We start from the raw sequence: 23,538 nt of genomic DNA, 5'->3' as shown, positions 1-23,538 counted from the left end.
CCGTAGTCAAATAAATTGAGCAAACCACCTCAGATATTACATGCAATTATTTGAGAGATATTACCTTAAATCTTTGTTGAAATAATGTATTCTAGATTCTAATAAGCTTTTACAGGATTGGCAAACAGAAAGGAATTATAGGCTTGGACACAACTGTTTTGGTTCTGCAAGTAATTATTTCACTTAAAATACTCAACACCCCATCCCCCTCCTGCAATGTAAGCTCTTCAATCCTTTCAGATAAAAGGCTTAGATGACCTGTTGGCTGTAGCCAGAATGACTGCATATGTTCAATAATATCTTGGTTTCATCAACCACCATATAATAGGCACATATGACAGTAAATCATCTTGGGAACGTCCTGAACCCCAGCCAAGTTGTAGACAATAAAAGATCCTGCTTGTAAAGTCAGCTATAAAAGTTAATTTCATACAGGTTCCCCAGAACACATGCTACATTCAGTTCCAAACAGATGTGGTCTTGGAAGAGCAATGGAAAATGGCATGAAGCAGTTTTGCTGACTTTCCATATCAGGAGATCCAAATGCTTAGTGTTTTGTGTAACCCTTGGTCATGAGCACATTGCAGCAGGTATGAAATGTAAATTCTTCAGTCTTCCCTAGTGCCTAAGATACGGCCTTTTTTCTTTCCTCCACTAGAAAGATTATTCATCTTTCGATTAGATTATTCACCCATAAAGCCAGAAATTCAAAGACTTAGAAAATCTTCACAGGGCAAAATAACAGCATATTCTAGGGGCTCCTTTGTGAAATAAATTGTTATGTCTTTAAAGATAGGATCTTATGTAACCCAGGCTGTACTTGGACTCCCTACATAGCTAAGGATGTCCTTGAACCTCTGAGTTTTCTTCTCTTCCCACCCATCAATGGGAGGATTACAGGGGTAGCAAGGTTATTTGCACTGCTGAAGGATTGAACTCAAGACCTTGTTCATGTCATGCAACTACTCTACCCACTAAGCTATATCCCCAGCCCAAGACATTCTTGGAATAAAACCTTTTCTACATTTTCATATCTAGTTATGGCTAAAAATGTGTCAGCAGGTAGCTGCAGAGATAGCCAGCCTTTTCACTCACCCATAGATTAGAAGACGAGACAAGGAACCGAGGAACCATTAGTCATATGGGCCACATAAGATTTGCTGACTGAAAGTTTGACTATTTATCAAATACACAGTGTCACAAAGGCCACAAAGGCCACTATGAACTACCCTGCCAAGGCCCACTGTTCACTCTTATTCTTTCCTTAGATCACAGTTCTGAGCTCAAAGCATGTTTCTCCCCATTTTGAACAATACCTAGGTTCCCTGTGCACTCTGAGCTCTCTGTGCATTACCTGAGCTTCCCATTGAGAGATCCCTAGAATTGAATTGCAGTAATTTTCATCAGTCTCTGGCTTCTCTTCTGTAGCAACAAGGATTTTGGAAATGTGATAAAGACATGAGCTTTACTCTCCACTTCCCACTGAGTTCCAGATAGGACAAAGATTGAGAACACCATTAACATATTAACCATACACCTGAAATCAATTAAGGCCCACCTAGGGATTAAGGAGTGCCAGGCCAAACAAACAGTAGCATGATGATGGTGGTGGTGGTGGTGGTGGTGGTGGTGGTGGTGGTGGTGGTGGTGATGATGATGATGATGATGATGATGATGATGATGATGATGATGTGGTGGGTATTTATACCATTGCATGTTCTACCAGCAAAACATGTCACAATGTCAATTGATACCCCCTATTATTGTAAATGCAAATCAGGACAAGTTCACACATCTGTAGCTGACTCTTATCAGGAAACAAGTGCTATCGTTTCTATCTGTTAATGTCTCTCAAATGTTCATGGGCTAACAACTTGGTCTCCAAGCTGTGGTGCTATTGGGATTGGTCAAAAAACTGTTTAGAGTTAAACTCTAGTGGGAGGAAGTTGGGTCTCTGGGATTGAAATCATAGCCTCGCTTTTCTCAGTCATTCACTTCCTGATTCCCAAGGTCATCCTGTCCCCTTATCATATGCTATGATATTATAGGCCTAAAGCAATATAGACAAGTGATGAGGGACTGAAACCTTTCCTTCCTTTCAGTTTTATGTCTCGGGCATGTTGTCACAGCAACAGAAAGCTGACTAACACACAGAGGCCCAGTGACAATTAGGTAATTACCTTAGTTTAACCTTGCTGCAATAGCAAAATATCTTCGAATGAAGTAATTAATAAATAACATAAACTTATTCCTCATAATTCTTTAGTCTGTGGGAAGAAGTCCAAGGTGAAGGTTCCAAGTGACTAGGTTGTGGAAGAAGGGCTTCACTCAGCCTACTGTGTTGTGTCCTCATGCAGACTGGAAGGACAAAAATGAGATAAATATGTGCCCTCATAGCTTTTTATAAGGACTGATAACATCTTTGAGAATGGGGCATCAAGGCCTCATCACCCTCCAATGACCTCATCTGTTCACAATGTCACCTTAGGGTTTAAATTCCAAAAGGCATAAACATTAACCCACAGCAGTGATAATCCCTGAAAAGATGAAGGAGATGAAGGCCATGATCCCAGAGGCATGGCCTTGGGGTGACAGGGCTAGGAAGTAGAGACAGTAGACTGTGCCTAGTCACCAGCTACATCACATCCTGGGACCATGCCAAGGTGAAGTCACATGGGACTCAGGACAAAAAGAGTTCTTCTGTTGTGTTAGTCAGAGACCAACTGTGGTCTTGGCAAGCCACTCTGAAACTACGCTTCCCCCAACCCCAATGCTTCTCATAAAGAGTGAAGAAAGCAAACCAGGCATGGTAGCTCATATAATCCCAACAGATAGGAGGTTAAGGTAGTAAGATTGCAAGTCTATCAATACAACACACACACACACACACACACACACACACACACACACACACACACACACACACGGGCACACCCAAGAGTAAGATAGATCTTAGGTCCATTCTCAATTTTACCTACTACATGAGGCCTTTGGGTATAGGTGATAGGGGAAAAACTGTACTTGTTGACAAAACATGTCAGAGATGGATTTTGCCAGCCTTTGCCAAACTTTATCATAAGTATATTGATAGCCTTTTCTGGAAATAGGCACATACGGGCTGAAGAAAGTAGGTGAGTTGGTAGCGCACTTATCCAGCATTCAGGAAGCTCTGGGTATCATTTCTAGCTAAGCATGAAACCAGGCATAATGGTCTGAATCTCTAATCCTTGCAGTGGGAGGTGGAGGCAGGAGGATTAGAACTTCAAAGTCATCCTTACCTATTTAAGGATTTAGAGGCCAGTCTAGAGCTACAGGACATTTTGTGAAAGGAAGGGATGGAGAGAAGCAAGGAGGCAGGGATGGGAGGAATGAAAGAAGAAATAAAGAAAGGAAGGAGGGAAGGAGAGAAGGAGGGAAGGAAGGAAATCTAATACATGTTCATCAAGTTATAGCTGGGGTGAGCTCAGAGCCAGAGAGGGCATTTATCTTTATAACAGGGCAAAAAGACAGGCCAGGCCAGTAAGAGCAAGATGTCTGCTCAGTCTTCCCAGGTCCTGCAAAACAGACAGTCTCTTCCAGAATTGGCTGTTACGTTATTGGTTGGTTTGCTCAGAACCAAGTGCATGTGGTTTGGCTTCACCAATAAGGCTAGAAAGCCAAACACCTGAGAGGTGGCTCGAACTAACCTTGCCAGAGGCTCTAAGACTATCCAATTATCTGCTCTGCACCAGTAGGAGCAGTGCCAAGGACAGGAAGAGTTTTCATCCTGCATGGGGGTTAGGGTCCTCTGTTTGCCTCATATTGAAATTCAGAGCTCAGCAGATCTGCGTGAGCTCTCTGTCTGAGTGTTAAAGATTCCCAACTGTTTAAAGACTATAGTCTTGGGCATGGAATAGTAGTAGTGGGGTTGCTATCCACACTCTACAACGAGAATGATTCCTTTGCCCTTCAACCCCTGAAGACCCACAGGCCCCTGCTGGAACACCTACAGCTCAGAGCCATCTCTCTACCTGCATCTTTTATCATCAGAACAGACTAATTTACAAGTGTTCAGAGACAATTTGCTTTGTTTACTTTGTCTTTGGAGACAAACCAGATATTATTATGTAAGATGAGGAAGAGTCCCCCTCCGGGTCTAATCTAACCTTTATCCAGCTCAGATCTGTACTACTTCCTGGGGTGTAGACTGTAGTCCAGCCCCCAGCACTCATGCTGGAAGGCTCACCGCCATCTGCAACTCCAGCTGCACAGGATCTGAAACCTCTGGCCTCCTCGGGCACCTGGTCTCACTTGCACATGCACATATGTCTTCATATAGTTAAAAATAAAATAAGGAAACCTTTTGAGTGTGTGCTTTTGGATGAGCAAGATGCTTCAGAGGACAAAGTTGCTAGGTGGCATAAGGAGCGACCTGAGTTTGCTCTCAGAACCCACATGCTAAAAGGACAGAACGGATGCCTACAAGCTGCTCTCTGATCTCTACACACGTGCCGTGGCACGGATGCACACACACATTACACACACAGAGACATAGACACACACACACAGGCACAGACACACATACACAAATATACATGTAAAACATTTTTTAATGTACTATCCTACCCAAAACTACTGCATAAATCTTATGACTTGGAAAAGGAAATAAACCCTGAAGACATAACTGAAGAATACTGCAAACATTTTAGAAAATTATTAGACAGAAACCAGCTTGGGGATCCTGTCTTACTTCTCCTGGAGAGATGTGAACAAATGCCTATTCAGACAAACCAAAGGAAGGGTTTCCTCCATCTCCACCTTGATGAACTGATACACGGTTGGGGCTTACTTACCAGAGCATGGGTGAAGAATTACTGATGCAGCTTGGGTAACCCCAAAAGCAGCTGCATCACCATAGCGTCCCACCCCACCATGCACAGCGACCTCATGGAAGCTGCATTATCGAGTTCTTCTCAGTTAAACTTCTTCCTGTGCATTCCAGTGTCACCCACAATTCTTTAGAGCTGACGGGAGCAGGTGAGACAGCTGGCTAGGATCCCAGGTCTTGTGTCCTGCCCTTCTTTTTACTGGGGAGTGTTCATAATCATCACTACAGACTTAGCTGGCACTGTATTAGTCTGCTTACTTCATGGCCTTGACTACCGGATAAACTTATCTCTACTCCATGATGATCATGGGTATACCAGGAAGAAAAAGAAAATATAAAATAGACATTTATTCCTGTAGCACTAGAGAGTTGGCAAAGCACTTTCACGTCTAACACATTTGTACCTCCCCCAGCACATCCATGTTTAGCGTTTGAACTACCATGACCTTCCTATCCTCACTTCATAGATTACTCACCATAACCAAGATGGCCATAGGAGATACATATCCTATTCCTCTGAAGAAAAATCTAAATCTCCGCCATTATACCCAAACACATTTCAACAGTGTCTGCCCATTTTATATTATGTACGAAGAATCTAAGCTTAGGGCCAGCCTGTTGGCTCAGTGGGTTAAAGTGCTTGCCATGGATCCTGACAACCCGAGTTCTATCCCTAGATCTCATGTAAAGGTGGAAAAAGAGAACTGACTCAACAAAGTTGCCCTCTGACCTCTACAAGTACCCTGGCACGTGTCCCTCAACCCCAAATAATTTTTCAAAAGTTTAAAGAATCATAAATTTTTTAAAAGTTATCATATTTCTGGAAGTGTTCATGAACTAATTTTTAAAGGGCAGAGCATCATCTTGAAGCTCAAAAGACTAATAGCTCTCCTTGGGACTGCACAATGTCGTGTCCTTCCCATGATATGCTCCGTAGGGGCTGGGGAGGTGGCTCAATGTTTATAAGCACATGCTATTCTTACAACGGACCAAAGTTTGCTTCCCCAGCACCCAAGTCAGGCAGCTCACAGCAAAGCCATCTGTGTCTTCAGCTCCAGGGGATCCTATACTACTAATGGTCTCAGGCACCTACATGCATGTGCACACATCCACACACAAAGACAAACACACTCGCATATTATAAAAATAATACAAACAAATCTTTTAAAGCATAGTGATATACGCAGCAACCATATTCACTCAACTTAGTTCTCTGGGGTGAGAACTCTTTCTCCTACAATTCACCTCTGTATTTCAGGAGACTCAATCATCTAACTACATCTGTCTCTAATATGCCTCTCAGGGAAGTGACGTCAAGTTCTGGGTATATAGCTGCAGTGGGTGGCTGTAAGGTCACAAGTGGTTTTCTTAGAGTATGCAGGAGTCACTTTTTACCAAGAAACCTATCACCTTGTAGACCAAGAAATACCACTTAGGGTTTCCCTGTGTAAGTCCAGCAAGGGAAGGTCAGGCATGGCCTTGGCTTTGAAAGAACAAAGACAGAGATGTTTAGCCCACAACTGGCAGTTAATTGTGTCCCCAGGTAGGACTGTAATCTTTGGTCACCCCTTGTTTTTCCCTCGACTCCTAGGTTCCTACCTGGCAAGTAATCATTAAACGAACATCTGATAGAAGGGACACAGGAGAGGAGGGAAAACAGGGGAATGAGCGGGAGAAAGGAAAGGAAAGAGGCTGGAGAGAAAGAACTAAAGAAAGGAGCAGATAAGACTTGAGCTTCTAAGACTGCCTCCACAGCTACCCAGAGACCAGCTTTCAAAGCCAGTCCCTCTATCCATCTCTATAAGTCATTATGTTAGTTTAGATCCTTCTGTATCACAAACAGGGATAACTGCTACTAGCATGGACAGCCATCATCACTGTGGAGGAAATCTGCCATCTCCCTCTGTGTCCAAACCTCTCCAACTTCCTTCACTTGTCCCAAGAGCCTCTTCAGCCCAGGGACTGCCATCCTGTGAGAGGCTGTCCAGCTTCCCTGGAGTCTATTCCTTCTGTCCTTCCTCCTGGACATGCTGCTCTGGAACCTGAGCCAGGCTGAACTCTCCACTTTCTGCTTTGCTCCGGAAGCCAAGGTTTAGATGGACTGAGAAAAACAACCTGCTGGCTCCAGGCACCATGTCTTCCATGTCATTTCTCCAACCTTCAGCAGGCAGGTTCTGTTTTCAGTTTCTAGTAGACCCTGCCTCCCTAACATTCTTAGACTCCTAACTCAGCTTGTCGGGGCCTTAGGATACTGTATTCTCTAGCTCCTCAGCTACCTGTTGATTAACTTCACTCCTACCCATTCAGTTCTGCAGGGCCCTGGGAGGTGCATTCAGAAATGTAATTCTTTAGTGTCATCAGTTGCCTAAACCTTGTGCCCAGAGCCTCTGACTGGTTCAGTGACTACCCTAAAGAGTTAAAATATTGCTTTCCTTAGTGACTTATGAAAGATTATATGCCCAAGAACATTCATGACAGGAACATGCCTTGAGAGTCACTCCACTTGCTTACAGGATGCTTGGCTTTTGTCAATGTAACAGAAACCTAGACATATCTGGGAAGAGGAAATCTGATTGAGAAAATGTCTCCGTAAGATTGGCCCATAAGGCAAGTCTGTAGGGCATTTTCTTGATTGATGACTCGAATGGGATGGCCCAGTTCACTATTGGTGTCATCCCTGATCTGGAGGTCCTGGACAGTACAGGAGAGCAGGCAGAACACGCTACAATGGGTAAGTCACTAAGCAATACTCCTTTGTGGCATTTGCTTCAGTTCCTGCCCTGAGTTCCTGCCCTGACTTTCTTTGATGATGAACAGTGATGTGCAAATGGAAATGAAATAAACCCTTTCCTCCCCATGCTGCTTTTGGTCATGGTGTTTATCATAGCAACAAAAAAAACACAGCGAAGACACAGAATGACACTAGTCCCCTGTTTTGCAAAGAAAGATGGGAGAGGACAGAGGGTGTGTGGTTTCACTAAGCAACTTCTATAAATGAAAGCCTGCACAAAGTACCCCATCACTACACCTCCCTTATTCTTGGGAACAAACCTATAAAGGGAAGGGTTGGGATAGAATCGCTTACACTTTCCCAGAAGGGAAGACTGAGATACAAAAGGAGGTGACTAGCATATTGGTGACCACGTTGCTGACCCATAATGGAATGGATATTGTGAGCATAGAACCTGACTGTTGGCTCGCTTCTTAGAGACTGCCCTCCACTTGACCACTCCTCTCACTCAATTTCTTCATCTTTATGCTCTTGTATCAGCCTTCCTGGAGCATCTGAGGAAACGCTTGACAGGGTGCTTTTTCTATAGCCATTGGATTTATGAAGAATGAATATCTTTCATATTTTTTTTTAAAAAATTGGCTGATCTGTGAAAACTAAAAATTACCTGTTAACTCAGACAGTAACTGAAGGCTGATATTTGTTCCAGAGTGAAAACAAGAACCCAAGGCTGGGTATGCGGCTTAGCTGACAGAATGCTTCCCTAGAATGCAAGAAGTCCAATCCTTAGCAACATATAAACGGAGGGTCATAGTACCTATCTATAAATCTAAGGTCAGGTAGTAGGAAGTTCAAGGTCACTCTTGGCTACATCCACTGCCTACATGAAACATTGTATCAAAAAAGAAAGATGGAGAGGAAAGGAAGAAAAGGGAGGGAGACAGAGAAACAGAGTGTCATGGAGGGAAGAGCTACCATGATACATAAAGACAATGTTTCCAGTTCAGAAGCCTCCTTCTCCTCAGGGAAGATTTCAGAAATTAGTAAAGATACAACAAGAAGAGGAGGGCATGTGTAGGAATGCTTTCAAACCAGGGATCCACAAGGTTGTCAAGTCAAGGAAGAGAGACAATAAGTCACCACACTCCCCTGTGAGGACAATGGAGAGGGCACAGCCTAATGGGTACATATGGGGTGGTCTCAGTTTAAGACCCGAGTGATCCTCAGTGGTCAAGGAGGCCTGTGAGGAAAATCTGTGAAGGAAAGATAACCAGAGAGTATTGCAGAGCAGGGGTAAATTGCATTAAAATTAGTGCATGATTTATATATACCTTTAATCTGCCAAATAGCTATAGGCTTGGCCAGGATATTTCCATATGTTGTGGTAAATCACTTGGAAGGCCAACTGAGCATTTGTGGCATTTCGGAGATGCCAGCTTTGGCTAGGAGGTTGGCGGCTGCTAGGGGCAGTAACCTACCTTGTGCGAAGAGAGAAATGGAGTCTAACTCCAAGAGAACAGATGGCAAGACTGTGGGAGCCTCCATGTCGCCTCCCTTCTCCAGAGATGCATTGATTTACCTGTACTAGCAAACAGTCCAGACTGGTCCCTGCACCCACGCAGCCAGCCTGGGTTGTCCCTTGGCTTTTCCCTCACACAATAAAAGATTGGGGCATCTGTTTTTTACCAGTTCCCACTCAGTGTTGCAAAGCAGTTTCATCACAGTAGGAGCCACCACCTACGGGTAAGTGGCTTGCAGAACGAGGAATCCAATGATAATCTGTGATGTTTTCTCTTGTCTGTGAGCAAACTGAGGGTGGTAAAGTCTTTCCAGAGCCCATCCCTCAGAGGACAGGGCAGCACAGGAAACTCAGAACAGAGGAGCATGGTAAATGGTTTTTTCTGAGTATCCACCTTCTTTCCCTTGGGCTCATCCAGTATCCCCATCATTATGCAATCATGTCCTTAAGTCCTGTCCTATCAGAAAGAAGCAAGAAAGAGGACAACACTGTGCCTACGACCTGAAAACAAATCGGAGCAGAGCTGCAATAGGCCCCACCTTGGTGACCAGATGGCCCCTCTTCAGTCTGTGCTTCCCCAGGTGGCTCTGTAAGCTCAGAAGTACCAGCAGGGAAATACCTCTTGGCTGGCAAGTCACCGATCTCGCCCTGGCCATCTGACTGTACAGGAAGACTGTAAGAGAGTGTGCCCTTGTTTCTCTGGACATCCAAAAACCTCAGCTGGCCATTTTCCTCTGCTTAATTCCCTCCTTTGACCACCAGGACAGTGAGAAATCTGAAAACCCGTGGTCAGCACAAGACAAAACAGAAGGGAAAGAAGCCACCACAAGATGCTTCCCCCCAGCAAGCCGCCTGGGGAGCCTGGCCTTTACTTTCACATATGCTGGAGGTGTGGTGTCCAAAGAAAACCTTTTGAACTGGTTTTTTGGAATCTCCAAAAAGACCCTGCACATCAAAGGGGACCAGATCCCTCCCTCGCTGTGCAAGGCAGGCACTGTTAAGCATTTTGCATGAATCAACCACCTTCTGAAAAAGAAAGGAAACGCAAAGCACATGGCCAGCCCTTGGCCACAGCGGCAGCCCTAGGCACATGCAGCACACATGGCCTTGCCTGGCTCAGTAGATTCAAATGCTGCCGCAGCTACAAGAACCTTTCTCTGTAGGCCCCCAGGCCAGGATACAATGGAGCCAGTTGTTGGGGATATCACATACCCCTCATATAGACCTACCTCTTAGGAGTCTGTGCAAACTCTGACTCCAGTCACAAGGGGATCCCTGCTGGGCCACCTTAAAAAAAAAAAAAAAATCAGGTTGAGATGCAGTCTGGGCTGAACAGAGAGGCCTGTGTGAGCCATTGGCACTGGGCCCAGAAAGCCACACTCCTGAGCAAGCTTCAGTGTTGCTGGCTTCTGCAGAGGATTCCAGACCCTGAAAAGATGAAGGGTTGGATTCCAACCATGGCTTCAGACTTCTGTCATCTACCTTCATGGATTTGTTTGGTTTCCTACAGGTGGCTATGGTGATGGGCAGATCATACACTACCCTGCTGAAGGCCACTGATGGCCCCATGGAACCTAGATATTGAGGAGATTGTCTTTCCCTGGCCAGTATGGAGGGCCCGTACTGAACATCCACCCACTCTGTAGTCTATGAGGATGGCAGACAGCAATCGGAGGGCAGAGTAGAAGGGACCTGAGCCATTTGTTCCTCTCTGGCTCTCACTAATTTCCTCCCCAAAGGAGGAAAGAAACTAACAAACAAACAAACAAAAATGGCCCTGAGGTTTTCCTGGAGATAAATGAAACCATTTTAAAGGGAAACACTTTTTAAAAGAAGCCATCCTCTCTGATAGCAAAGTTCTAGGTTCTGGGAAAGAAAAAGGGTCTAAAGCCTCTGAATACAACTCAATCACTAAGTTTTAATTAGCAGTTCAAAACAGCCCACATTCTAGGTTTCTAATTAATAGGCATGATTTCCCATTGAGTTCTACTTCAGTGAGAGCTATATAAAACCAGTGAGTGGGTGACATCATTCCATTCAAAAAAAAAAAAAAAAAGAACAAGAAGGAAGGAGAGGAATGCTGAATTAGGAACAGAAAACGCAAATGATCCATCTCTCTTCTGTACCTGTATAAATAAACTCATTACCCACAACTCCTCCTGGAGTGTGTCACTCCATGACCAATCAACACCCTGACACCCTGAGTCAATTTGATACCTCAACTACCTGAACCATGGGCCAAATAATATGTATTCTAGTCAGATCATTCACAAATACTGGGAAATCAAGAAAAGAGGGTACTGGGGATAGAGACATAGAGACATAGCCTTTGCAAAGCCCAAGTTACACACCCTCAGCACACGTAAGTGGGACGTTGGGCTGACACACAGAGATAGATCCTGAAGAATACTGTGTGGGATGCACAGTTATTTATTCCTGTTTCTGAAAATGAGAAGAAGGAGGCTTCAAAGGGCTTCAATCAAAAAGAGACCAGAAAAGGGGCGGGGGGAGGACATTTGAGGAGAGAAAGCATTTCTGGAAGCTTTAGAAACAGAGTAGAAGACACAAAAGTAACACAGTAGTAGCTTAAGGAGACAGGACTCCAGAGCATGCAGGAGGCAGGCTGTTCTTCCTGGAGACTCAGGAACCTAGGATGTAGAGGGTGAGCAAAGAAAGCCTAGGAGTTGCTGGTTCTGATGATGTGGGCCTTGAAGGAGTGCTATGTGGTTTTGCACTGTCGGATGGAGTCACCCATTGTGTGTCCTAAATCCCGAGACCTCAGGCAAAGCTGCCTGGAAAGGTAAGTCTACTGCACTGAAGTTTGCACGGGTTCCCCTCTGCCAGAGTCTCATGTGTGCAAGCATGAACATATTTATATACCCATGCCCCCAACAACATTAGGATCTAGATCTTCTCTTATCAGAACCTGATGCTAAATCAGAAGACACCACAGAAAGCCGAGCATGAGTAGAAGGAGGTGGTCTAGACACTGATGGGGTAAGGTCATGATAAAGCCAACTCTGGGAACACATCCAGGTAGAAGGAAACATGCTTGCCTCTTTTCTCATATATGTACGTTCCATAGAGCTTAGGAGAAAACTGCCATTCTGTCCAGAAACCTCAAGGGACCCCTTAAAGAAGAAAGGCATTTAAAAAGAAACCCTTTAGAACACACCATGAGAGGCTTAGCACAGGCCCAGTTGGCCAATCTAGACAACCAACCTTCTTCCAGTACCCAAGGGTGGTCACATCAGATGTTTATCTGTGAATCATGAACAACTCCTCCTGGAACATCAATAGAGAGACACTTTGCTCTCTCCTTCCTGTCAGATAGTTTCCTTACCGCCCTGGCTCCCCTGAGAAGCCAAACTGTCTTTTCTAAGCCATCATCACATCATCAGTTATCTACCCTGGATCCAGTGAGCCCATCTCTATGTGGCATGCACTGGAATACACAGGTTAAGAATAAGTCTTCTGGGCTGGAGAGATGGCTCAGCGGTTAAGAGCACTGGCTGTTTTTCCAGAGGTCCTGAGTTCAATTCCCAGCAACCACATGGTGGCTCACAACCATTTGTAATGGGATCCAATGCCCTCTTCTGGTATGTCTGAAGACAGCTACAGTATACTCATCACATATATAAAATAAATAAATCTGAAGAAGGAAAATGAGGAGGAAGAAGAGGAGTTAGAGGAGGAGGAAGAAGAGGAGGAGAAGGAGAAGGAGAAGGAGAAGAAGAAGGTCTTCTGCCTGCCAAAAAAACAAACAAAAAACCAAGGTTCTATGGTTATAGCTTAAACAAAAGAATCTTCATGATCAACCTGATCTATCCAACCTGCCTGTGAATAAATCTCTCCTACAGTCTCATTTTATCATTTGGCTAGAGAATGGATTGAAGAAACAATGTCCATGGAACAATACAGAAAATTGTCTGTAAAACCTCAACCTGAGGTGAATGTTTCTAGTCAGGATGGTGAGGAATTCTTGACATTAAAAGAAACAAGTTCCAGTTATCCTCATGAAGTGACATATATGTTGGCATAGATGTTGGCGGGTCTCATAGATTTTTATCATCCAGCAACATCTTAGCTTGTGTAAGTGTACAGCATGATGCTAACAGCACCCAACCTAACAGCACCCTTCCCAGAATGCTTCACCAGCACCCCTCAACCCTTTGCTGCATGATTGATTCTGATTCCAGAGGCAGTTCTACTCTGCAAAGCCAGCTATGTCATAAAATTAGCAGGTACCAAGTTATCAATCGTAGAGAAAATGCAGGGTTGGGTTTTCTGTGAGCCTCTGATTATAATGTTTTTGCCAATCAATACAAAACCTCGGATTGTATGTTCAAAGCTAGCTTTACTTAAGAGACCTCTCAGCTTGAACACCTTGGAAGCTTTTGCCAGAAGGAAGCATCAACACCCCAACTCTCTTCTTTAGACACACTGCAGCCTTCTTGTTCCCAGAATCCCATGACAACATACCAGCCCTGGGACTGGAACATTTTAAACAGCAAAACTGGCTAATAATAGCACACACACACACACACACACACACACACACACTAAAAGGTCACGGTACTCAATAGATTGCAATAAGAACGCCCTTTTGCAGGAGAAGAATTAAGAATGTCACTTTGTTCCACTTAAGCTGAGAACAGGCTTGTCCAGGAGCTCCACTTGTCCTCAGCTCTGTGCATGTTCACACATGAATGTGAAGGCACTGGCAGTGCCGATCCACAGGCTGTAAATAAAAATTAGAAAACAGCAAATCCATAAATATACAGTCTGCAAATATAGGTGTGCATGTAGGCCGGGGTGCAATTCTCCCCTGTAACACAGCAGTTCTTTAAAGAATCCAGAGCAAACTGAGTATGATGCTATATGCACCTCTCACCCTAGCCCTCCAGAGGTAGAGACAGGAGGATCAGCATTTCAAGGTCGTCCTTAGCTATGTAATGAGTTTGAGGCCAACCTGGGCTACTTGAGAGCTCGTTGAAGAAAGAAGAAGAGAAGAAGAAAAGAAGGAGGAAGATGAAGAGGAGGAAGGAAGAAAAGAAAGGCAAAAGAAAAGGGGAAAGAAAGAAAAGAATCCAAACCAAATGCTCAAATATTCTGTCACTTATTAAGTCAGAGTATCTCTGAAGTCACTGGCACTACTTTCATTTTTGAGATGTTCAGTGTGTGTGTGTGTGTGTGTGTGTGTGTGTGTGTGTGTGTGTGACTCCGGTTGGGTTGGAGGACAACTTAGTGGAATCAGTTCTCTCCCTCCACCTTTGCATGGTTCTGGGGATCTAACTCAGGCTGCCAGAATGCACAGGAAGTGCAGGTACTCACTGAGCCACCTTACCAATCTGAGATGTTAGCATACTTGAAGAGCTAAAATTAAATAAGGAATTGCCCAACAAGGTGGTTCAAACTACAGAATACCTGCTTGTATCTGACACCTTAAAGTGTCAAATACAAAAGTAAATGTAGCAGCATGGGTGGCAGCCAAAAGGCAATCACAGGCAGTGTTACCCAGTGAAGGTACAGCGTTCTCAGTACCCTGAGGCCATCTTCTTCTTCATCTTCCCTGCTCTTCACGAAAATGGGAAGAGGAGATGGAGGAACTGCACTTTTAGTTTCTATTCCTTTACATTAAAACGCATATGTGGGGGTGGCTAAGCAGAGCTCTACACCCACGGCCTTCCTCAGGCCCTACTTTATGGTTCTCTAGGTCACAGCCGGAAAAAGCATCTGTCTTGGGAAATGGACAAATGTGGACAGACTTGACATTTGCTTCTGTGGATTCTCTTTGGCCAGCCCTAACTTCCTCTTCTCTAGTTTTCTCCCAACGCCCTACGAAACTGTATAGAGGGGCACAGAGATGACTGCGCCAACCTAAAGAGCAGAGCTATAGGACATTTTAAATCTGAGGAAAACACATGAATATCAGCATCATATGTGGTGCATAAACTACATCCGGCTCAGCAGCTCTCCCGTGGTCATGAGGAATCACTAGTCTGCAGTTTTGTCCTCAGGTGGTGCTGCATTCCTTTCCATGATGTCATAACTCTGCAGAGCCAGGTTTTCAACAGCTGTAGTGAGTTGAAGTAAAAACCATCTCAGAAACAACATGAGCAGCTGATGGGGGAGGGGTGTCCAACACCTTTCCAGTTTTCATAAAGAATGACTTCTACACGTTTCTGTCATGACCTCAAAAGTGTGTCTTCCAATTTTTCTAACCCCAGAGACCAGCAACTTGCTTTATGAAATTTCTAGAATCGGTGAGCCTGACAAGAACTAAGTGAACTATAACTGGCCAAACTTGGCTGAATCAGAAATATGAAAAATCTTTATCGAATCACATGTCCAATGTAAATGGGGCTTCCCTAACTTTCTGCCAGGCTGTCAGGGCATCTTCGTTTTGTTTTTAAGTCCTTCAGAAGTGTGTGTGTGTGTGTGTGTGTGTGTGTGTGTGTGTGTGTGTGTTTGTCTGTCTGTCTGTGTATGTGAGCGTGTGTGTGAATGTGTGTGTATGTGAATATGTATGTGTATGAATATGTGTGAATGTGTGTGAGTGTGTACAGATATATGTGTGTGAGTATGGGTGTGTGTGAATGTGTATGTATTCAAATGGCTAGTCTGGCTTTCTGAAGAATTAGGAAGGAAGATTATGATATCAGACTAGCAGTCTCCCTGCTAGGGAATAAATGTCCATTAAACATGCTACACACAGTCATCTCCAGTGGTCAGACAACATGCTTTCTCCCTTAACCTGCAGCTACAACTTTAAAGAGCAACCTACAGTTTTATGTTCTTTTTAGTTCCTGATACTCTCTAGTATCTGCTTAATGTCTATATAAAGGGCAATAAAGTTAAACCATTTACACATTTTCCATCTTGGTCATGGTGAATAACCAGAGAACATACTAAGTGCCCAGAGAAAAGACTGCACATATGTACAAAGCATATGCACACATACAAACACATGCACACATTCACAAACACACATACATATAACATATACTCCAAACACATGTAAACATGCACACACATACATGCATATATGCACACACACACACATATACACACATACATGCATGCATACACAAGGAAGAAGTAAAAAAAAATGGATACATTAAAAATAACCCAAACAGACCTCTAATAACATGGAAAAATCATAAAACTCAAGTAAGGTCAAACTTCCTGGAAAGTCAACTACAACCCCTCAGGAGCGTGGGGTACTGCAGAAGAGCATCTCAGGAGGAAGAAAAGTGAAGCACAGGGTGGACACAAGCAAAAGGCAGCGTGCATCTGACTCTAACTCATCTCTCATCTGCAGGTCTCCTCCCTCCAATCCATCTTTGCACTGAACCAGAGCTGCCTCTTTAAAATGTAGTTCTCTTAAAACCTTTGGTGCCTACTCTTATCATGGTTTGAAAAGCACTCAACAGCCTGAGCTCCCTTACCTGTCCAGTCCCAGCTTGATCATTCAGCAGTTGACTTTGTCCCTATCCCCAAGGCTAACTAATCCTACTTGGCCTTCTAGAAGGACTTAACTTGGAGATACCTCCATGGTAGACTCCCAGCTAGGTTATCGATTTCCCGTACATGCGTGTCTAGAGCATGTGTTTACAATGTGCACTGCAGCCGTTCTATACTGACCTGGCTCTTGTCGATCCTCTCCAAAGCCCTGTGACTACTTCATAGGAGCAACTAATAAATATGTAAGGATGAAGGAAGAGTAGAATAGCGAAAAAAAAAATCTTAAATGCAAGACATGAATTAAAGAAGAACTGATAAAAGAGTCAGGAAGGAGTGCTGAAACACTAGTGGAAAAGTCATACTGGAGGAACACAGCAAAGGCAGCTTTGTGGTAGTAGGCTCTTAAGAGAAACAGTCCAGAGTACTAATGCACACTACTTAGCCTTAATTGTCAACCTGACACAATCTAGAGTCATCTGAGAGTCGAAGCCTAGACTTCTATTGGTTTACAGACACGATTAGTAACCATCCTGATTATTAACTGATGCAAAAGGCCCAGGCCACTGTGGGTGGAACCATTCCCTTGAGCAAGCTTGGGCTGTATAAGAAAGCTACCTAAACACAAGTCTTTGATGCAGCAGCAATCCAGAAACTCAAGGCACAGAGTGAGCCAGCAAGCAGCATTCCTCCACAGTTTCTGCTTCAATTTCCTGCCTTGACTTCCCTCAGTGATGGACTGTAGCTGGAAGTGTAAGCCAAAGAAACCCCTTCCTCCCCGAGTTGCTTTTTTTGAAGTATTTTATCACAGCAATGGAATAAAAATAGAACATAAAGCAACCAATGGTTAAAGTGGGTTTCTTTGCTTGCCCAGCCCCCCCCCACCACCACCACACTACCCATAGATCTCTTTGGCAGTCTATCGGAGACGATAGACCCTTTTCAAAATAAGAATAGTAAATATATAAAATAAACTATAGAGAGTAATAGCTAAAACTACATTTAGCAAAATATGACCATAGCGCAATATTAAAACATTATCCTAAAGGCATATCTGTGCGTCTTCATTAACACATAAAGTAACAAGATCTAGCAGTCACTTTACAAACCACTATAATGTCTCAGAAAGGATGAAAGAAAATGATATTTTAAGATACTTGCAATAACTGTCATGTTAGCACGACTGTGGTTTGTTACCACACCCTTGGCTGAAGGAAATGCTAAATTTCAGTTAAGGGTTACAATAGTTATTTTTTTTTCCCCTTCCAAATTCAAGGTCCTCAAGTGAAGGAGCACTAACTCAAATCACCAAATTGGCAGTGAGGTCCTTTATAATTTTTTCCAGAGTGGTGTCAGGCAAGTGATTGAGGCAAAATAAGTGTTTTTGCAGTCACATCATTAAAATGGTTTGTTTCATTGCAGAAACTGTGAAGGGACACAGACATGGAAGATACCATCTCTTCTTACCCTCAAAAGTGGTGGCAGGAAGGTGGCCAAATCTCCCTCTGTCAAAGTGATTGCTGCCAGGTGAACAGAAAGCAAGAGCTCAGGGTAGGGAGTAATTAGCCTTGTTTGAGTGAAGTAGGGAGATTACATAGACGGTGGGGCCAGAACTTCAGAAAACAACACAATCAATGCCTCAGATTATTTTTCTCTGAAAAATAACTATCGTTGTTCGGAATCAGACATAGCACGGAGTCTGCCTGGCTCCATTTTGGCTTGTGATTCTGGCTGGGAGCAAAGACCAAACAAAGAATTTTTTTCTAGAGAGTAAAGGAGACAGAAACATCTAGAAACCTGCTCTCAAAGCAGCCTTTCTTGTTCAGCTGCAGACTGTGGAAGTTATGCAGTGTTCTGTCTTCCTACGTCAGTATTGACTGTGGTCAACAGCAGTTGGTTGACACCTAAGGTTGCCTCAAAATTAAATAAATTAAACAAAAATATGAGAAAGAGGCATTGGATGCAAAAAAGAAAGAATATAATAGATCAGAAACAACTGTTATTAAACAGAACACATCAAAACAAAAAAGAGAAACCTTGTGGGTTTCTTAATAACTGGCCTGTTCTAGCCAAGGACAAAGAAAGGGCTCTAGTCAGGACCTTTTGAAAACCCAGAGAGGCACAGACTAGAGGACAGCTAAATAGATATGCAAATGTTCCGTTCTGATGCAACCTGAAAGGGAGGTTAATTCAGTGGATAGAGAACTACTTTCAATCCCCCTCACCTGCTTAGAAATGGTCCAGACCTATTGATAGCTTTACCTCCCACAACCCAGACCAAGATAAAGCAAGTTGAAAGTCCATTTACACCAGTGCTTAGGTAAGAGAGACTGCAGATTCTAAAGTCTGGGATTCTCACGCAAGGCTGTATGCTCGGAGACTGGAGCTCATGAGTGGGTCTCTGCACTCTAGCAGGGCCTAATGAACCAATTCCACCACCGCTGAAGAAGTCTGCACTGTGCGTTGTTTATCATGCTTTTCCTTTGGACGAGTTCAGAGCTTTCTTTCCTAAGGTGACCTCTGCCAGCCTCGGAGAAGCTCTGTGCTGATATCAACCCACATTCCCAGTGAGTAAAGGGATTAACTCAAGGTCACCAAGATAGAAGGTTGGGGCTTGGGTAACACTAATGACTAACCTTCTGTCTTAGCGTTCATGGTCCTATTTATCTCAACCTGTGGATTTCTGGGATATTGCACCAAAAAAAAAAAAAAAGAAAAGAAAAAAATGCCAATCAGGCCCTTTCCAAGAGCATTCAAGGTTGTCCCTGGTGGAATTTACTCATCTGGAATTATCAAAGAATCTAGCACAGTGGTTAAGATAAAAAAAAAAAAAAAAAAAAAAAAAAAAAAAAAAAAAAAGTCCCAAGTCTAACAGTTCAGGTTTCTAACAAGGCACCCACTGGATTCCTGGGACACTGTGGTTGAAAAGCTGTATATGAGCGTTGGAGTTACTGCCTCTCAGGAATGTGAAGTCCCATCAACCTCAGCTTTTGGCTAACCCCAGACCTCGGGGATCAAGTCCCCACGGACACACAGGTGTACTTTGCTCCAAAGAACTCTTCAAAACCTCACCAGAGTTCTCGGCTCTCTTTGGAAATTAGCAACCCCGGGTCCAGCTCTCCCTGCTCCAGTTAGCAATCAGTTTGTGCCTGTAGAAATGCAAACAAGACAGACTCCTGCTCCTCCCAGACCAAGCTCCAGGCTAGAAAGCCACTGCCAGGCTGCTCCCAGAGGGAGATTTCAAGAGGACTTTGCTCAGGTTTGGCACGTGCTTCCTACCCAGACCAGAACAGAGGGTTCCCAGCTAGCATCTGTGAACTCTGACTCACCTGCCTGCAGGAGAATTTCTCCTTGTGACAGAGTATTTAATAAGGGCCTGAGGAGTAGGCGCTGTCTGCCAGAGTCTCTGAAGCAAGAGGACAGCTGCGCTTGGGAAGAAAGGGGCAGGAGGTGAAGAAGGTTGTTTGTGCTCACCTGGAGGTCCTGCCTTCTATTGTCTTCTCCCTCCCTCACCACTCCCCCTTCACAAATCCCAGGCTCTGTCGCTCAATTTCTCTTGAGCTAGGGTCTCTAGAGGGGATCACAACCATACTCATGCTGTGTACTGCCTGTGGGTGTTCACATTTGCTGTCTTGTTGCTTTAAAAACCATTTACTGTAACAACGGGATTGGTTTTTGCTGGCAGCCGCCAATGTCACCTTGGTTGTATAAACACACCCATGAGGTACATTTGTGTGCCACTCAGCCATCACCAAAGAAACTTCTTCTTGTGGTAGATGAACAGAGAGACCCACAACTGGACAATGTGCAGAGGATGAGAGACTTCGGAGCACCCAGTCCTACATGGGATGCTCCATCAAACCCCTTCCCCCCAGTGCTGAGGGATCAGGGCAGAAGGGGAACAGAAAGATTTTAAGATTTTAAGAGCCAAAGGAAGCAGATGACTCTAAAGAAATAGATGAAACAGTGTCTTCCAGACACAACAGGACCAATACACATACGAAATCACAGAGAACGTGGCAGAAGACACAAAACCAGAAGCCGTACAAACCAGACAAAATGGCTGCACTAAGAGCAGAAGTGGACACAGAGTCCCGCCTCTAATGGAGAAGATCTTTGTAATTGATTACTGCTGGGAGAGGAGAAATCCGTTTGCTAGGATGGATGGTCCCTGGGTTTATCAACCACACCCAGGAAGGCTTTATGCCCAGGAAGTGGTTGGCCAACACAAAACAAACTCCATGTTAGGGGTGGGGGGCTTTTGTTTCATTTTGTTCTGTCTTGTTGGGTTCCTTTTTTTCCCTTTGTCTTAATTTTTGTTAGAGAGAGAAAGAGAGAAAGAGAATGAAGGAGAGAAGGTAGGGAGATGGAGAGAGGAGCTTAGGAGCTAGTAGAGGAGGGGGAAAAGATGATACAGTATGAAAAAAAGCAATTTCTTTAAATGCCCCTATGAGACCTTGTGGGTAAAAGTCTCCTGTAGAATTAAGAAAGAACAAAGAGAGGTGACAGATGCTGTGCAGTCCCTTGGGCTCTGGGGCTGTGGAGTGACTGTACCACCCATAGAAACCCAGTAGTACTAAGAATGAGCGGTTGATGGAACCAGAGCCCAGTGGCCAAAGGGACCCACTCCAATTTCAACATCTGCCCTTATGAAATCAGCAATTGCTCGAAGACTCTTACAAAATGGTTGCTGAGTATGTAAAGAAGTGACTTGGAACCTCCACCTTGGCCATTGCCCTCCCAGAAGCAGGTTGTCAGGAGGCTGTGCTGATTGACTCCTTAAGGCCATAGCCACATCTGGAGTATTGGTCACTCCTGTGGTCACCTCCATTATCTTCTTATTCCTACAAGGTAGAAAGCCTGGTGAAGACATTCGTTTGCACAGCTTTGACTGCACTGGAGTCCCTGGGCTCCATTCACCCCATCTGCCCTCACCCCTGCCTGGGTTTCAAAATTCCTCTCTAGCCTCCTGTCTTCTACAATCTAGCTTCTCCTTCCACTAAAATCCCATCTGTCCTCTTGTATAGCTGTTTTCTCCAGATCAAAACATATCCTCTTGGAGAGAGGAGGGAGGTTCAGGAGACTCAGGAAGTTCAGAAAGACAGAAGACTCCTGAGGCCCTTCCCTAAGGTTACAGACACAGCATAGCTATCGTCATGGAGAGGAGGCTCTTCGGCGGAGCTGCCTCAGTTGTACAGAGAATCCCAGGGTTGCACTTTTCCTCAACTGGCATCCACGCTAGAGTGAGCTCTGGGATGGTACAGCTAATCATGTCACCTTTAAGAAATTCCAGTAAACTTCAAAGTTAGACGTGAGTAGAATCTGTTCTTTGGTCTGTTGCCAGTAACCTATCTGGAGTGAATACAAGTTTGTTCACGTCTCCTCCCGACCCCAGAAGTTACACAATAGAGTCCCAGAAACACAGGTGGTTTTCCAGCCTCTGATGCTTTAAGTCTATGAGAGCTGAGGGACTTTGCTGTCGTGGCTATTCCTTCTCTGGGCCTGGATTCCCACCCTTTCTACAGGTTTGTCTTTCTTCCCTTAAAATGTTCCCTTGTCCTCATTCGGCACAGGTCTCAGGTAGTGAGATGACTTCTCTGAGCTGTTCTTTTCTTCTCAGTAACCCTCTGGTCAAGTCATCTCCATCTGCCATTGCAATTCCCAGACACCAGACCTTCCTTACCCCAGGCAGCGTGAGTCACAACCCTCCATGTCACTGAGCCATTCACTATGACTTGTCTGCAGAAATCTCCAACCACATCCAATGCTAAACCTCTTCTCATTTCTCATTCACCTTAAATAACATGAAATATTTCAGTTTTCTATGTAAGCATAGCCCGATGCCAGTTGAGGAGAGGGCAAGATTGGTAGGTACATTGTTTGGAAAGGCATGTGTGTACATGCTGTGTGTGTGTGTGTGTAAGTAAAAAACTGGGCTTCCACATGGATTATTAGAATGGGGAAAAAGAGTGTTTATAACCCAGATGGACTCTAAGGTTACCAAGCTTTCCCCATGCTTTTGTGCCTCAGGTTGGTTACTACCTGACATTTCCTTCTTCTGCCTTTACTGATTCGTTTCTGAAAGTAAGAGCCTGTATTGTTCCTCATCTTCTTCATCATTGGTCCTCCTTGCTGATTAGACAAAGGACCACGGTATCCTAACCTTTGATCACATGACCAGAGCAGCCAGCATTGTCTCCCTTCTCCCCAGCCACCTCTTGCCTCCACAGTGAGCTACAATCATGAATATTTCTATTAACTTGGGAAACTCCCTACGACATACCCTCCTCCTTCTCTATCCAAATCCTACTCCTGTTTCAAAGTCTAGCTCACCTTTCATCTTGTCCGCACCTGTGTGCTCCATGCACGGAAAACACTGACATCATCTTGGACTCTAGGATAACTCCAAAGAGCTCCTAACCAGGCACACACAGAAGCAAAGCAGAGCCACGGGGCAGCAGGAATCACGGGAGCCTATTACGGAAGGCACCGGGCAACACGTGGTTTGCCATTTTTTATGGTTGCTTGTCTTGCAGACATTAGTGGTTCTCGCTCCTGTCGGATGCTACAGCTTTCATTTCCTGGGCTGACACGGGCAGATTTAGTTCTGACCTGGCTTGTTGCTTCCCTCAGAGTTATTAATGGGGTTTGAGATAAAACTGGGGCAGGATGGTTTATGCCAGTGATGCTTTTTTCTTTCTTTTCTTTTCTTTTTTTTTTTTTTTTTTTTTTTTTTTTTTTCTTTGGTATCGTTATAAGCAGACTTTTCCCTTTCTCACAAAAATAGAGCACTTTGTTAAAACATCTAAATTTAAATACGTAATAACATCATATTGAACACCATGATTGAAATAAAACATAGCTGTAATTTACTGATAGAAAAATAAACATCAAAAGCAAATCATTTCCCTATTCTCTCTCATGTAAGCCCAGGCTAGCCTTGACCTTGAACCCTTG

General features: G+C 44.1%; 1 long non-coding RNA gene across 3 annotated transcripts in view; it reads right to left on the bottom strand.

The window, feature by feature from the left end:
- LOC143443288 (uncharacterized) overlaps positions 1-23,324 on the bottom strand; it is a 40,461-nt gene extending 17,137 nt beyond the window's left edge. For all 3 annotated transcript variants that reach the window (XR_013112121.1, XR_013112122.1, XR_013112123.1), the window contains exons 1-2: positions 19,654-23,324; positions 10,347-10,404 (exon numbers count right to left, since the gene is read on the bottom strand). This is a non-coding gene — a long non-coding RNA (uncharacterized LOC143443288). The remainder of the gene's footprint in view (positions 1-10,346; positions 10,405-19,653) is intronic.
- Between the last annotated feature and the right edge of the window lie 214 nt (positions 23,325-23,538).

The sequence above is a fragment of the Arvicanthis niloticus genome, chromosome 8 (genome assembly GCF_011762505.2).
Source record: "Arvicanthis niloticus isolate mArvNil1 chromosome 8, mArvNil1.pat.X, whole genome shotgun sequence".
NCBI classification, from domain to species: Eukaryota; Metazoa; Chordata; class Mammalia; order Rodentia; family Muridae; genus Arvicanthis; species Arvicanthis niloticus.
The sequence above is the reverse complement of the archived record's forward strand: the minus strand, read 5'-3'. Positions and strand labels throughout refer to the sequence as shown.